This window comes from Scyliorhinus torazame, chromosome 2 (genome assembly GCF_047496885.1).
Source record: "Scyliorhinus torazame isolate Kashiwa2021f chromosome 2, sScyTor2.1, whole genome shotgun sequence".
NCBI classification, from domain to species: domain Eukaryota; kingdom Metazoa; phylum Chordata; class Chondrichthyes; order Carcharhiniformes; family Scyliorhinidae; genus Scyliorhinus; species Scyliorhinus torazame.
The window spans coordinates 81,135,620-81,152,905 of record NC_092708.1 but is presented as its reverse complement, the minus strand read 5'-3'; the positions used below and the strand labels follow the sequence as shown (position 1 = coordinate 81,152,905).

General features: G+C 55.4%; 1 protein-coding gene across 2 annotated transcripts in view; it reads right to left on the bottom strand.

Moving 5' to 3' along the window:
- tmem37 (transmembrane protein 37) overlaps nucleotides 1-17,286 on the bottom strand; it is a 90,682-nt gene that overhangs the window by 15,865 nt on the left and 57,531 nt on the right. The gene's annotated exons all lie outside the window — the stretch shown is intronic.

Sequence of the window (17,286 nt, the reverse complement as noted above, 5' to 3'; positions counted from 1 at the left end):
CCCATCCACCCACCCAGCACCCTCACCCCCCTCCCCAACCCCACACACCCCACCCGCATGCACACCACCCCCCCCCCCCCCCCCCCAATTGCCGATCCACCGGCGGCACAACGGGCCGGGCTCACCCAGTTGCGGGTGGACGCATGTCTATCGCAGGCCATGGAGGATGATGACAACCCGCCTCCGATGAGCTCCTGGCTCTACATCGTTGGACTATGTCTGACCCATGGCCACAGTACCACCATCCACCCGGACCATCCCTGCATGCGGCTGTGACACTGCAGCGCACGGTCCCGTCCTCTGCCCGGGGGATGTTGATGGCGGCCCAGGGGGAAGGGGGCAGACTCACCTGGGGCTGAGGTAAGACCACCCGTCACACACACACACTTGCGCTCAACGTACATGACACGCCCGCACACTTTGGACAGAGCACAAAGGCAGCTTCGGTAGGTGTAACATTGACTTTAATAACCAAAGGAGTTCATGCACGTGCCCTAGCCCCCAAAACTCATCTGTGCCCTGCACCCGTGCCAACTTACTCAGTGTCTAATTGTTAGGCCTTACGGGCCCTTTGACTACGTCTACGTGGTTCCCCAGACGGTACAGCAGAACTGGAGGTGGACTCCTGTGATTCCTGCCCTCTGACACTGGATCCCTTTGGCGGCCGTTTCCTGGGGCGTCCTGGCCTAGATGGGCCAGGCTGCGGCCCGGGAGACTGGGATGGCGAGCTGCCAGCCAGTCCTGCCCGTTGCCCACCCGATGCACCTGGGACGGAAGGGGGGGGGGGGGGGGGGGGGGGAGTCCGAGGTGTCGCGGTGTACCGGGACCTCCCCTACAGAGGGAGCCGGGACGGACCACACCACCTCCTCCTCCCTCGGGGTGCCCGATGGCCCCCAGGCCTCGACATGGGTGGGGGATGCGAACGGGCTGGCCATCCGACGCGCCCCCGACATCTGGCGCTGCCAGTCCTGGAGGCCCGTGCTGGTATCGACAGGGGTCTGCAGGTTTGCAGCCATGGAGCCCAGGGGGTTGTCAAACCCTGTCTGTGACAGTGCGACGCCGGCTCGCACATGGCCACTGGCGCCGATGCCCTCAGCGATGACCTGCTGAGACTGGGCCATGGCCTGCTGAGTCTGGGCTATGGCGTTGAGCGCCTCTGCCATCTGGCGCTGGCACTGGCTCATGGCCTCCTGTGAGAGGGCAGCCATTTCCTGGGCCACAGACGCCGCCTGCACGGAAGGCCCCAGGCCTCGCAAACCGTTCCCCATGTCTGACACCGTCGCACCCATTGCCTCCACCGCGGACGCCACCCGTGCGGTGTCAGCCTGGGTGGCACGCATGACCGGGACCACTCCCAGCTCCTGGACGCGGGTGGACTCCTCCACCTGCGACCGCAGCCGCCGCAAGCCACCCGTCACCCTATTCGCTCGTCTCCGGGGTCGGTGGTTGCATCGGATCTATGTGTGGGTGTGGTAACTGCAGGAACCCGGGATCCATCTGGGCGGCAGATGTTCGCTTGGCCTGGGCTGCCCTCCGACCACCCGGTCCCTCTGCTGCTCCTACCTCCACCTGCTGTACCGGGACGGCTGTGTTGTGCGCACCAGACGCCTCATCACTAAAGTGCCCAACCGTGGTGAGTGTTTCTGCGATGGTGGAGGGTGTTGGTGACAGCAGTGGCGTTGTGTCGTGCTCTTCGTCCCACTCTGACTCCATGGCACTTTGGGGTGGGGGTTCGTCTCCACCCATCCACTCTGAGTCACTGTCCGGTATTTCGTCTTCCCGGGTAGGGGTGTCCTGGGTAGTGCTGTCCCGGGTAGGGGTGTCCTGGGTAGGGGTGTCCTGGGTAGTGGTGTCCTGGGTAGTGGTGTCCTGGCTCGGATGTGACGGGGGCCTGTGGCTGCCCCCCTCATCGCTGGGTGGTCGCTCCCGCACGTGACGGGGGTGTCGTCTCCCTTTTGCTCCAGGTCTCTCCGTCTCCTATGGTCTCCGAGGGGCATCCTGCGGGCGTCGCATGCTGGAGGGTGCCGGTCTCTCCGTCTCCTGTGGTCTCCGAGGGGCATCCTGCGGGCGTCGCATGCTGGAGGGTCCGGGTCTCTCCGTCTCCCGTGGTGTGCGAGGGGCATCCTGCGGGCGTCGCATGCTGGAGGGTGCGGGTCTCTCCGTCTCCTGTGGTCTCAGAGGGGCATCCTGCGGGCGTCGCATGCTGGAGGGTCCGGGTCTCTCCGTCTCCCGTGGTGCGCGAGGGGCATCCTGCGGGCGTCGCATGCTGGAGGGTGCGGGTCTCTCCGTCTCCCGTGGTGTGCGAGGGGCATCCTGCGGGCGTCGCATGCTGGAGGGTGCGGGTCTCTCCGTCTCCTGTGGTCTCCGAGGGGCATCCTGCGGGCGGTGTGCATCTGCGGGGATGGGTGCCTGGACGTTTGGTCCTGCGATACACAATGAAGCATGCATGGTTAGACATCAGGCAGTGATCAGGTGATACGGGGGTGGGGGATATAGGGGAGGGGGGGATATGGGGACGGGCTGTTGATGGCTCACTTGCTCGTGGGCCCCCGACCTCTGCATCAGCAACCTCCCGGTCCTCAGGTCCGCCAGCCAGTTCCAGGGCCCTTTCCTCGTGTACGGTCAGTGGCCTCTCATCAGCGGGCCCTCCTCCAGTCCTCACATGCTCCCTATTGTTGTGTGCGCGCTTCTCCTGTGGGGGGGGGGGGTGGTGGCAGGGGTAAAAGGCAACAGTGTTAGGCAGGTATATGAATGCACGCCATCGGTTGCGCGTGCATTGCAGAGGTTAAGGTTAGGGCTGGATTCACTTGGGGATATGGGGGGGGGGGGGAGGGGGGAGGAGGGGGATATGGGGGATGGGGGGGGAATATGGGGGAGGGGGGGGGAATATGGGGGAGGGGGGGGGGAATATGGGGGAGGGGGGGGAATATGGGGGAGGGGGGGGAATATGGGGGAGGGGGGGGGAATATGGGGGAGGGGGGGAATATGGGGGAGGGGGGGAATATGGGGGAGGGGGGATATGGGGGAGGGGGGATATGGGGGAGGGGGGGGGAATATGGGGGAGGGGGGGAATATGGGGGAGGGGGGGGAATATGGGGGAGGGGGGGAATATGGGGGAGGGGGGGTATATGGGGGAGGGGGGGGGGGGAATATGGGGAGGCTCACCCTGCCTGCTCGGACGAGGCCGTTCACCTTCTTGTGGCGCTGGGTGCCTGTCCGTGGTGTCAGGGCCACAGCGGTGACGGCCTCTGCCACTTCCCTCCACAGACGCCGGCTGTGGCGTGGGGCAACTCTGCGGCCGTGCCCGGGATACATGGCGTCCCTCCTCTGCTCCACCGCGTCCAGGAGCGCCTCCACATCGCGTGACTCGAACCTCGGGGCTGAGCGACGGCCAGCCATCAAGTCAGGTGTTGCGGTCGGCTGTTCCGGTCGGGTGGGGGGGAGCTGCGCGGCCTTATGAGCCGTCACGCCGTGCAGCGCGTATGACGCTGCACGGCGTGAACCACTGCGCAAGCGCGGATCCCGTTACGTCGCTGCTAGCCCATTTCAGGCCGCAGACTATCGGCCCATTTTTATGACGTGACGCAAGTGGGATTTGCGCCGTTTTTTGCGCCGATCGGCGGACTTTCCGCCGATAATGGAGAATTTCGCCCAGGAAGTCCCACCTCAGAGAGCTGCTAGCCAATCAGAGGCCGGCATCTCTCCCTTACCAGCCGCCCCATTATCCGACGACCAACCAAGACTCGCCTCCATGTCAATCGACTAGTCTCGTCCGCATAACCTGACCAACGCATCCACCAGCGTGAAAGTCGACGGACATGTAACCTCCTGCCTGCTGGACTCCGGGAACACCGAAAGCTTCGTACACCCGCATACGGTAAGGCGCTGCTCCCTCACGATACACCCCGCCAACCAAGAAATCTCCCTAGGTTCCGGATCCCATTGCGTAGCGATCCGGGGGTACTGTACGGTCTCGCTCACAGTCCAAGGCGTAGAATTAAGAGGCTTCCGCCTCTACGTCCTCCCTAACATCTGTGCTGCACTAATCCACGACCTGGACTTCCAGTTTAACCACCAGAGCCTAACTCTGAAATTTGGCGGGCTCTAACCACCCCTTACTGTGTGCGGCCTCGCGACCCTAAAGGTCGACCCACCTTCCCTCTTTGTCAATCTAACTCCAGATTGCAAACCCGTCGCCACCAGGAGCAGACGGTACAGCACCCAGGACAAGACCTTCAATCAAGTCTGAAGTCCAGCGGCTGCTTCGGGAAGGCATCATCCAGGCCAGCAACATCCCCTGGAGAGCTCAAGTGGTAGTAGTTAAAACTGGGGAGAAACACCGAATGGTTGTGGACTACAGCCAGACCATCAACAGGTACACGCAGCTCGACGCGTACCCCCTCCCACGCATATCTGACATGGTTAACCAGATTGCACAGTACCGGGTCTTCTCAACGGTAGACCCGAAATCCGCCTACCACCAGCTCCCCATCCGTAAAATCGGACCATACATACACCGCCTTCGAGGCAGACGGCTTCCTATACCACTTCCTTAGGGCCCCCTTCAGCGTCACAAACGGGGTCTGTCTTCCAAAGGGAGATGGACCGAATGGTCAACCGGTACGGGTTGCGGGCCACCTTTCCGTACCTAGACAACGTCACCATCTGCGGCCATGATCAGTAGGACCACGACGCCAATCTTGCTAAATGTCTCCACACCGCTACTCTCCAAAAGCTCACTTACAACTAGGAGAAGTGCGTGTTCAGCACAAACCGCTTAGCCATCCTCGGCTATGTGGTCCAGAACGGAGTTCTGGGGCCCGATCCCGACCGCATGTGCCCCCTCATGGAGCTCCCCCTCCCCCTCTGCCCCAAGGCCCTCAAACGCTGCCTGGGGTTCTTTTCGTACTACGCTCAGTGGGTCCCAAACTATGCGGACAATGCCCGCCCACTCATACAGCCCACCCAGTTTCCCCTGACGGCCGAGGCCCAACAGGCCTTCGCCCGGATCAGAGCTGATATTGCCAAGGCCACAATGCACGCTGTAGATGAGACACTGCCCTTCCAAGTAGAAAGCGATGCATCAGACGTCGCCCTTGCCGCCATCGTCAATCAGGCACGCAGGTCCGTGGCATTCGTTTCCCACACCCTCCATGCCTCTGAAATTCGGCACACATCCGTCGATAAGGAGGCCCAAGCTATCGTGGAAGCTGTGCAGCATTGGAGGCATTACCTGGCCGGCAGGAGATTCACTCTCCTCACTGACCAACGGTCGGTAGCCTTCATGTTCAACAACATACAGCGGGGCAAGATCAAGAACGATAAAACCTTGGTGGAGGATTGAGCTCTCCACCTACAATTAGAAGATTATTTATCGCCCTGGCAAACTCAAAGAGCCCCCAGACACCCTATCCCGAGGTACATGTGCCAGCGCACAGGTAGACCGACTCCGGGCCCTGCACGACAGCCTTTGTCACCCAGGAGTCACACGGTTGTACCACTTCATTAAGGCACAAAATCTGCCCTACTCCATCGAGGAAGTAAGGACAATCACCAAAGACTGCCAGGTCTATGCAGAGTGCAAGCCACACTTCTACCGGCCGGACCGCGCTCACTTGGTGAAGGCCTCCCGCCCCTTTGAACGCCTCAGCCTGGACTTCAAAGGCCCCCTCCCCTCCACCGACCGTCACACATATTTTCTCAGTGTGATCGACGAATACACCAGATTCCCCTTTGCCATCCCATGCCCCGTCATTAAAGCCCTCGGCACAATCTTTGCTCGGTTCAGTTTCCCCGCCTACATCCACAGTGAGAGGGGATCCTCATTCATGAGTGATGAGCTACGCCAGTTCCTGCTCAGCGGGTGTATCGCCCCCAGCAGAACGGCAAGCTATAACCCCCGGGGAAACGGAAAGGTAGAAAGGGAGAATGGGATGGTATGGAGGGCCGTCCACCTGGCCCTACGGTCCAGGAACCTCCCGGCCTCCCGCTGGCAGGAGGTCCTCCCTGATGCATTCCACTCCATTCGCTCATTACTCTGCACTGCCACTAACAATACACCCCATTGTTAAGTAATGGGTTAAGAGACATTGCAATTAGTTGTCTCATTTATGTTAAGTATCCATTAATTGACACTGATATGTAAAGGGGCTTCAGGTGGCCTGTCAGGTGATGTGTAGTTAGAGTTTTGTGCAAAGTCTGTTGGAATGAAATAAATGTGTGTTGGTGAAAAAGGAACAGAATTTTAGACTCTTCATATCACAGCAACTAAAACGTCTTTCTGCCTTCCCCAGGAAGTCCACATCCGGGGTGTCGCTCCCGACTTGGCTCGCAGCTCCGGAAACCGGGTTTCATCGTAAGCACGTCCGACTCCACAAGGCGGACCCGTTGGTGGAGAGGGTGCACTTGCTCCACGCAAACCCCCAGTACGCCTACGTGGCGTTCCCTGGCGGCCGCCAGGATACTATCTCCCTCAGGGACCTGGCACCAGCAGGTTCCACCCCCACAGCCCCCGGCGCCACCCTCCCCTCCCCTGTTGCTCCCAACAGCACCCCCCCAGGACCATCCATCCTCCTCCTGCCCACGCCCGACGATGAAGAGGATTTCGGCACTCTCCCGGAGTCACCATCGACCAGATCAGCACCAACATCGCCGACACTACTGCATCGGTCCACCGGACATCAAAGGACATTTGTTTGCTCAAATCTTGTAAATATTAACTCATTGTTGTATATAGTTATCCACCACTCCCGCCGGACGCAATTTTTAACAGGGGGCGAATGTGGTAAACCACGCACATGTATTAGGTGATGTACGGTAGGACCTGTACTGCAGGTTCGCCGGTATTCCCTGCCTGCTGGCTCCGCCCAGGAGGCGGGGTATAAATATGCGTGTCCTCCAGCCAGCAGCCATTTCGCCAGCTGCTGTGGGAGGCCACACATCTGATAGCAATAAAGCCTCAGTTGGATTCAACTATCGTCTTTGTCCAATTGATCGTGCCTTAGGAAGGGAAAGAGGGACTGCCAATATGCCCAGAGTCCCTCTTCCCCTCCCACCTGCCATCAGCCTGCGTGGGGAAACTTACCATGCTTGTTGCTCCGCTTGGATCTCTTCTGCCAATTGTTAAAGCCCATGCGGCAGCATGAGGGATTCTACTCTTTTCAGGGTCTTATTTGGCCCACTGGCAAGATGGGCCATCCAAAGCCACCTCCATGGCAGCTAGAGGATTAATTGTAAAAGATTTTTGACAGAAAACAGAGTGTCATGGGGCGGCATTCTCTGGCCTCCCAGCCGTGCTTTTCAATGGGAAACCCGTCGGCGGGATTAGCTGCCGGCAGCACTAGAGAATCCTTCCACCTTTCAACCGGCCGGAAAATTCGGCCTACTTGCAGGGTTAGTGATAAAGGCAGAAACAATGGGCTGGATATCAACCCAGGGGGGAGGAGAGAGCAGGAGAGAGCAGGGAGAGGGGATGCTAGTTTGACGTTGGGAAAACCAGAACAACAGGTTTATCCTTTGGAAGGACCCACTTACCATAGTTTTTCACTCCATTTCTTGCCTGCACCCAGCCAGATTGATAAACTGGCTGGCTGCCGGGCAGGTAGGCCTTTAGCAACAGTGTGCACTGGGGTGATCAGGAAGGCTAGTAAGGAGGAGGATCGGAAGCCGGACTGGGCGATCAGAATCCGGAGCTGGGGAAGAAAGATTCGGAAGGCTATAGAGGACAGGTGAAAATTGGGGCAGAGCCAGGGAGGCTGGGCTGGTAGGGAGAAAGATCTGAATCCGGGGCAGGAATGTTTGGGGATTAGGATATGGAGTGAGGAAATGTTAGGAGGCCAGAGTTCGGGGAGATCAGAGACAGATTGGAACGTAGGTCAAAGAAATTTGAAAGGCTTGGGGGTGGGGGGGCTGCAGGGAAGGTGGATATCAAAGGTCTCATGGAAGAGATCAGAAGAGCTCTTACGTGACTGCTTAGAGACAGTGGACTGGTCCATATTTAAGAACTCAGCGACCAACTTCAATGAGTATGCCACCACCGTCACAGACCATCAGCAAATGTGTGGACGACTGCGTGCCAAAGAAAGCAGTACGTGTGTTCCCCAACCGGAACCATGGCTCAATCGCGAGATTGACTCCTACTGAAGGACATATCTGAGGCGTTCAAGGCAGACGACCCTGACCTATACAAGAAATCCAGGTACGACCTCCGCAAAGCCATCCGGAATGCCAAGAGAGAATATCAAACCAAGCTAGAGTCACAGACAGACTCTCGGCAGTTGTGGCAAGGGCTAAACAACATAACGGGCTACAAAGCGAAGCCGAACAGTATCTCTGGCAGCAGCGCACCCCTCCCCAATGAACTCAATGCATTCTATGCTCGGTTCGAGCAGGTAACCAACAATCCGCTGGCGAGTGCCCCAGCAGCCCATACCCACCATCACAGCTTCCGAAGTCAGATTGGCCTTCCTGAAAGTGAACCCTCGGAAGGTGACAGGCCCAGATGGGATCCCTGGTCGTGCACTCAGAGCCTGCGCAGACCAGCTGGCAGAGGTATTCACGGACATCATTAACCTGTCCCTACTCCACTCAGAGGTCCCCACCTGCTTCAAGAAGACCACCATCATACCGGTACCAAAGAAGAACCAGGCAACGTGCCTCAATGACTACCGACCCAGTGGCCCTGACTTCAGTCGTAATGAAGTGCTTCGAGAGGTTGATCATGAAGCACATCACCTCCATACTCCCAGAACACCTTGATCCACTGCAATTCGCATACCGCTGCAACCGGTCCACATCAGACACCATTTCCCTGGCCCTACACTCATCCCTAGAGCATCTAGAAAACAAGGACTCCTACATCAGCCTCCTATTTATTGACGACAGCTCCGCCTTCAACACCATAATCCCAGCCAAGCTCATATCAAAGCTCCAAAACCTAGGACTTGGCTCCCCACTCTGCAACTGGATCCTCAATTTTCTGACCAACAGACCACAATCAGTAAGAATGAACAACAACACCTCCTCCACAATAGTCCTCAACACCGACGCCCCGCAAGGCTGCGTACTTAGCCCCCTACTCTACTCCCTGTACACACACGACTGCGTGGCAAAACCTGGTTCCAACTCCATCTACAAGTTTGCTGACGATACGACCATAGTGGGCCGGATCTCGGATAACGATGAGTCCGAATACAGGAGGGAGATAGAGAACCTAGTGGAGTGGTGTAGCGACAACAATCTCTCCCTCAATGCCAGCAAAACTAAAGAGCTGGTAATTGACTTCAGGAATTACCCCTGTCACACACCCCTGTCAGCATCAACAGGGCCGAGGTGGAGATGGTTAGCAGTTTCAAATTCCTAGGGGTGCACATCTCCAAAAATATGTCCTGGTCCACCCACGTCGACGCTACCACCAAGAAAGCACAACAGCGCCTATACTTCCTCAGGAAACTAAGGAAATTCGGCATGTCCACATTGACTCTTACCAACTTTTACAGATGCACCACAGAAAGCATCCTATCAGGCTGCATCACAGCCTGGTATGGCAACTGCTCGGCCCAGGACCGCAAGAAACTTCAGAGAGTCGTGAACACCGCCCAGTCCATCACACGAACCTGCCTCTCATCCATTGACTCCATCTACACCTCCCGCTGCCTGGGGAAAGCGGGCAGTATAATCAAAGATCCCTCCCACCCGGCTTACTCACTCTTCCAACTTCTTCCATTTGGCAGGAGATACAGAAGTCTGAGAACACGCACGAACAGACTCAAAAACAGCTTCTTCCCCACTGTCACCAGACTCCTAAATGACCCTCTTATGGACTGATTTAATTAACACTACACCCTGTATGCTTCATCTGATGCCAGTGCTTTTGTAGTTACATTGTATATGTTGGTGTCATGATATTCAAACACACACATCATGATAGACACACCAACAGACAAATCAGAACACACAACACCACAACCAATGACAGAAAGATATAAAAGCACAGACACGACCCCCGGTGGTCAGTATTAGCTGCAGAGGAGAACCAGGACACATCTGTTACCAAACACACTCAGGGAGACAGCACGTGCAGAGTATCCAGAACGAACTGTATTATAAGAGTTATAATAAAATAGAGTTGTACCACATACAACTGTGTTGGCTCATCTGTGCACCAGAGCACCCAACACCACATGGTACAGGAGTGGATCGATACCTGCCGGCATACCTCAGTGTACACAGACAACCAGCAGTGCCCAGGCAAAATGATAGAGCTCCCGGTTCCGCAGCCGCTCCAGTGCTACGGCGATCTCCGCGAAAACTGGCGGCGATTCCGGCAAATGTTCGAATTGTTCCTGGTGGCAGCTGAACTCCAAGACCTGGATGATAGGGAAAAAATTGAATTTCTCCTCACCATCGCCGGTGCAAGGGCAAGAGAAATATTCACAAGGTTCAGGTTCTTCAGGAGGCAGCAAAGGTACGATTACCAGGCAGTCCTGGACAAATTCTCCAAGTACTGTGAAGAAAACGCAATCCAATCGGCAAATAAAGGTAAGAAAAGCTGCAGTACTCACCTCGTGGCTGGGATCCCGGAGCCCGAATTCCCAGAAGCCAAAATCCCGGGCCTGAGAGAAGGCTGGGTCGAGGTCGGCGGCCATCTTGCTAAAGGTATAACGCTAGCACAGTTGCGCGAGCAGTGCGCAGAACCGGAAGTTTCATTTGCGCATGCGCGAGATGCTGCGCATGCGCAGTCAAGAAAACGGCCATCGGTAAAGGAACAGCGATCTGAGCATGCGCAGTCGCTTCCTACGTGCTACATACCGAGCGTCAGGATGTCAGAGGCCCCAGACTGCACCAATTTAAAAGGGAAATGTCCCAAATCCAATTTAAAAGGGAAACGTCCCAAATCAAAAAAACAAAAATCTGTTAAAGCTGTAAAACAACCTTCCCTCACCTGGAATGACAGCACAGTGCCGCAAATTGACCCAGGAGATGAATTTGACCTCCGAAGAACCCTCCGACAAGCAGTTACCTACGCACAAGCCGATGAGTCCGACCTTGAATACTTCGATGACGATCTTTACAGTGTTTCCGGACCTCGCGAGCCCAATGATAGCTCCGTGGTCCTATATGACTATGACTCGGACGAACCTTTCGTGTTGCACATTGGCGGCCCCCACATTGAATCCGACGCAGATGCGGATTCATTTTTCGGATTTGAGGATCTTCAATCCAGCAGATATGACGTTCCAACTTATCAGTACCGGATGATGCTGCAGCCTGACATTAACAGACAGGGAGCGGTGCAAGCACACGGAGAGTGCCCTGCTGCCACACAGAGCGTGGTCCACGTCCCGCTCAACGTTCCCGACTCTATGAAAGAAGACATGCAAGACTCCAGAGTGCAGTCCTCGCATGAACCAGAAGTGACTCCAGTGTCACAAGCTTCCACAGCAAGCTCGTGGACAGACTCCACAATTGCAGAAATGCAAGACTCCAGAGCGCAGTCCTTGCACGGACAAGAAGTGACTCCAGTGTCACAAGCCTCCACAGAGAGCTCGTGGACGGACTCCACGATGGAAGGAACGCAAGACTCCAGAGCGCAGTCCTTGCAGGAACAAGACCATGAGGGTCTAGCAACCTCTCCTGACCAACCAGCGGCAGACGATGCAAGTCTGCCATGCTCACGTGAACAGCAAGAAGGCTATAACAGCCTACCATGCTCCACTACACAGCAGCATGAACATGACGGTCTCTCATGCTACAATGAAGGGCACAGCGCTGAAGACTGTTCAAGCCCAACTGAAGACAAGCCAAAGGAATCGCCTCGTCCAAGCCCGAAGAAAAAAGGTTTATGCGCTGACCTTCAGGATCATTATAGCCGAACAGAGATTAATAATGCTGCACGGCCACAGAAGGATGCTGAGGATTTGCTAACGAAATTAATTGAATGTTTAACTTGCAAGGAGCAGACTGAGAATTGCCAGTGTTTTAGTACGGATCGAAAAAATGGACAAGACATTGATCCTCAGGTAATGGAAATAAGACAACCTGAATCATATCTACAGCAGGGACAAATGTCTCCCTTCAACACAACACCGCAAAATCCCAACTTCGGAGACCAGCAGTTAGTCAGTAATGACTCTTCAAACCTTGAGGGGAACATTAATTGCATTGAACCTATACACGCTCCACTGATTATTGAGCAGAACATTGGAGCAAGAATCCTGAGGACACCGACATCGAGTAGCCAGATAACGAATTTAAAACCCACAGCAGTTTCAAGTGAACCAAGTGTGCTTTCCACTAATGGTTGTGGTGTTGGGTGTTCTGACACACAGATGAGCCAACACAGTTGCATATGGTACAACGCTTCTTTATTTAAACTCACTATTTACAGTTTGGTCTTTGCACTCTGCACGTGGGGGGCTCCCTGCTTGTGGTGTTTCAACAGCTCTTTCTTGTTCCCTTCTCCCCAGACCTACTGACCACCAGGTGTCGTGCTCGTGCTTTTTATGTGGCTGGTGTTCTTGTCTGTGATTGGTTGTGGTGTTGTGTACTCTGATTTGCCTGTTAGTGTGTCCATCATGATGTGTGTGTTTGAATATCATGACATCCCCCCTTTTTACAAAGATATGTGCCTACGTGGTATTAAATATGATCGTGACGTGAGTGCATCTAAGAGTGTGTGTGTGCCGTGTGCAGCATGTGTCTATGACGGAACTATGTACATGGGGCGATGTCGAGTGCGTCACATGAATCCAGTTGTACCATAACATAACAGAAATGCGAACGAGAGAAGAAGAAAAAAAAACTTGAACAGTTGTCCAGTCAGACGACATCTGGAACGATAAACAACAACAGGTTATCATGTAAAATTGTGCAACTTATTAAACATATGAACTGTATTATAAGTCCATTCTAATGGGTTTGCGACGAATTCGGGTTGACCGCCTCAAGGGTGGATCAAGAACCACCGGCTGCTGTGCAGGCATGGCCATGGGTGGCGATGGAAAGGGCGTGATGTGCGGCAGCTCCACAAAGTCATCCTCGGAAGCCTGTTGAGGATCTGGCGTGCTGTGTGGCTGTGAGCGTGGAAGTCGGCGAAGGGCGCGCCGATTGCGGCGACGCACGGAACCATCCGGCATGCGAACCAGGAACGAGCGGGGAGCCACTTGGAGGACTTCGGCCGGTGCTGACCAGCCACCATACGGTTGATGGACGCGTACTTCGTCTCCGGAGGACAGGGGGGGCAGGTCCGTCGCTCATGTGTCGTACCGACCTTTCTGGCGATCACGCTGCAGTTGCATGTTCCGAAGAACCGCCTCATGGTCTGTTGTCGGTGCCAGGACGGAAGGTACCGTCGTCCTGAGGGAGCGACCCATTAGTAGCTGCGCTGGCGAGAGGCCAGTGGATAACGGGGCCGATCGATAGGCCAGCAAGGCAAGGTTAAAGTCCGATCCGGCATCAGCCGCCTTGCACAGGAGCCGCTTTGCGATGTGGACACCCTTTTCAGCCTTCCCGTTCGATTGTGGATGCAGAGGGCTGGATGTCACATGAGTGAAACCATATGCTGCGGCAAAGGACGACCATTCACGGCTGGCAAAACAAGGTCCATTGTCTGACATGACAGTCCTTGGAATGCCATGGCGAGCAAACGTTTCCTTGCAGGCCCCAATGACTGCGGACGACGTCAGATCATGGAGAGGCATGACTTCCGGGTAGTTTGAGAAGTAGTCTATAATAACAATGTAATCTCTGCCGAGCGCGTGAAATAGGTCAACACCCACCTTCGCCCAGGGGGACGTCACCATCTCGTGTGGTAGAAGTGTTTCCGGAGGTTGCGCCGGCTGAAACCTCTGACAGGTTGTGCAGTTGAGCACCATGTTGGCTATGTCTTCATTAATACCCGGCCAATATACCGCCTCCCGGGCCCTTAGTCTGCATTTTTCGACGCCCAAGTGGCCTTCGTGTAGTTGACGAAGAATCATCTGGCGCACACTGTGTGGAATAACGATCCTATGCGATTTCATAAGGACCCCGTCTATATTGGTGAGATCATCTCGCACATTATAAAACTGGGGGCACTGCCCTTTTAGCCACCCTTCCGTCATGTGGCGCATCACTCGCTGCAGCAGAGGGTCAGTCGCCGTCTCTGCGCGTATGTGGGCCAGACTAGGATCATCAGCTGGCAGATTTGCTGCTGTCAGAGTCACGTGTGCCTCAATTTGACGCACGAACCCCTCTGCATCTGGTGGTGTGCTCACTGCTCGGGAAAGAGTGTCCGCCACGATGAGTTCCTTCCCCGGAGTGTAGATCAGTTCAAAATCGTACCTCCTGAGTTTAAGTAAGATGCGCTGGAGGCGAGGAGTCATGTCGTTCAGGTCTTTGTTAATGATGTTGACCAGGGGGCGGTGGTCAGTTTCGACTGTGAATCGTGGCAGGCCATACACATAGTCGTGGAACTTGTCCAGTCCAGTTAACAAGCCCAGGCATTCTTTTTCGATTTGCGCGTAGCGCTGTTCGGTAGGGGTCATGGCTCGTGAGGCATACGCAACCGGGGCCCATGATGACGTGCTGTCTTTTTGCAGGAGTACCGCTCCAATACCAGATTGGCTGGCGTCTGTTGAGATCTTTGTAGGGCGAGTCGTGTCAAAGGCGGCCAGCACTGGTGCCGTGACCAGTTTGTGCTTGAGCTCCTCCCATTCCCGCTGATGCGATTGGTGCCAGTTGAATTCCGTCGATTTTTTTACGAGATGGCGCATGTTTGTTGTATGAGAAGCCAGGTTGGGAATGAACTTCCCAAGGAAGTTGACCATGCCCAGGAATCTTAAGACAGCCTTCTTGTCAGCCGGTCGTGGCATGGCTGTGATGGCGCTAACCTTGTCTGCATCGGGACGGACCCCGGACCTTGAGATGTGGTCCCCGAGGAATTTCAGCTCCGTCTGGCCGAAAGCACACTTCGCACGGTTGAGACGCAGGCCATTTTGCCGTATGCGGGTAAAGACACGTCGAAGACGATGCATGTGTTCCTGCGGAGTGGTGGACCAAATGATGATATCGTCCACATATACACGTACCCCTTCGATGCCTTCCATCATCTGCTCCATAATGCGGTGGAATACTTCAGATGCCGAAAGGCATCCGGTTGTAGCAGAATCTGCCAAAAGGGGTGTTGAATGTGCATAGTCTTCGGCTGGCCGGGTCCAGTTGGATCTGCCAGAATCCTTTGGACGCATCCAATTTAGTGAATATGTTGGCTCGCGCCATCTCGCTGGTGAGGTCTTCTCGTTTCGGGATGGGATAGTGTTCCCGCATGATGTTGTTGTTCAGATCTTTTGGATCTATACATATACGGAGCTCGCCAGAGGGCTTCTTTACACAGACCATGGAGCTGACCCATGGCGTGGGCTCCGTGACCTTGGATAGGACCCCTTGGTCCTGAAGAATCTGCAGTTGTGCCTTGAGGCGGTCTTTGAGAGGCGCAGGAACCCTGCGAGGTGCGTGAACGACAGGGATGGCGTCCGGTCTGAGTCGAATCTTGTACGTGTGTGGCAATGTCCCCATGCCTTCAAAAACCTCCTGGTTGTGAGCGAGGAGGGAATGGAGATTCGCGTGGAACTCAGCATCCGGGAAGTCGGATATCTCATCTGGAGAGAGAGACATAATGCGCTGTACCAGGTGAAGGACCTTACACGCTTGTGCGCCCAGTAACGAGTCCTTTGATGAGCCCACAACTTCGAAGGGGAGTGTGGCCATGTACCTCTTGTGAGTCACCTGTAGCTGGCAAGATCCTATGGACGGGATAACGTTCCCGTTATAGTCAACCATCTTAAGCCGGGATGGTGTGATGGGTGGTTTGACCTTCATGGCCTGGACTGCAGAGTAAGCAATCAGGTTGGCGGATGCGCCGGTGTCCAGACGGAAGGCGACGCGCGATCGGTTGACCGTCAGGGTGGCACACCACTCATCGTCTGGATTGATGGCATTGACCTTGTTGACATCAATGACGGCAACTCGGAAGGCATCCTGGTCATCTGCATCACTTAACTGGAAGTCTTGATGCGTGGGCTGGACGGTCCTGACTCGTGTGCGAGGTTGTCGAGGATGCGCCGGATCCATGGGTTGAGCCGCACGACAGCGGGCTGCGTAGTGGCCCATCATGGCACATCTGTTGCACTGTCGGTTTTTTGCAGGACATTGCCCTTTTAAGTGTAGACCTCCACAATTGCTGCACGTCATGACGTCACGGCGTTCGTTGCGCCACTGCGCATGCGCAGTGCGATCTTGCGGTGGGCGCGCCTGCGCAGTGCGTCCCTCGTTGTGGCCGTTATTTTTGGCGCGCACCTGCACGGGAGACCGCGAAAAGCGCGGGAAGCGGCCGCTGTCGTCCGGGCCGTGGGGCGGGAAGAAATCGACGGCCTGGATGCGTTCGACGTCGTGGGCGGCCTGGCTTGCCGATTCGACGGCTGGGGACCCCCTCCGTGCCAACTCGGACGCCTGAAATCGGGCAAAACGGCAGGTAGCATTTTCATGGAGGACACAGGCTTCCACAGCAGACGCTAAGGTGAGGCTTTTCATTTTAAGAAGCTGCTGGCGTAGGCCACTAGAGGCAACGCCAAAAACAATCTGGTCCCTGATCATGGATTCTGTAGTGGTGCCGTAACCGCAGGACTGCGCTAGAATCCGGAGGTGCGTCAAAAAGGGTTGAAAAAGCTCCTCCTTACCTTGCAGGCGTTGCTGAAAGATGTATCTTTCAAAACTTTCGTTTACTTCAACTTGAAAGTGCTGGTCCAGTTTGAGGATGACCGTGTCATATTTGGCCTGGTTTTCGCCTTCTTCGAACACCAGTGAGTTAAAGACATCGGTTGGGTGCGGGCCTGCGTAGAAGAGGAGCATTGCAATCTTCGAATCATCCGAGACATTCTGTTTTTCGGTGGCACGGATGTACAGGTCAAATCGCTGCCTGTAGAGCTTCCAGTTGGTGCCTAGGTTCCCCGTGACTTGCATCGGCTGCAGTTTGCCGGTGTGGTCCATGTCCAGAATGGCAGGTTAGTAGGCAGGAATCGATCCACTCCTGTACCATGTGGTGTTGGGTGTTCTGACACACAGATGAGCCAACACAGTTGCATATGGTACAACGCTTCTTTATTTAAACTCACTATTTACAGTTTGGTCTTTGCACTCTGCACGTGGGGGGCTCCCTGCTTGTGGTGTTTCAACAGCTCTTTCTTGTTCCCTTCTCCCCAGACCTACTGACCACCAGGTGTCGTGCTCGTGCTTTTTATGTGGTTGGTG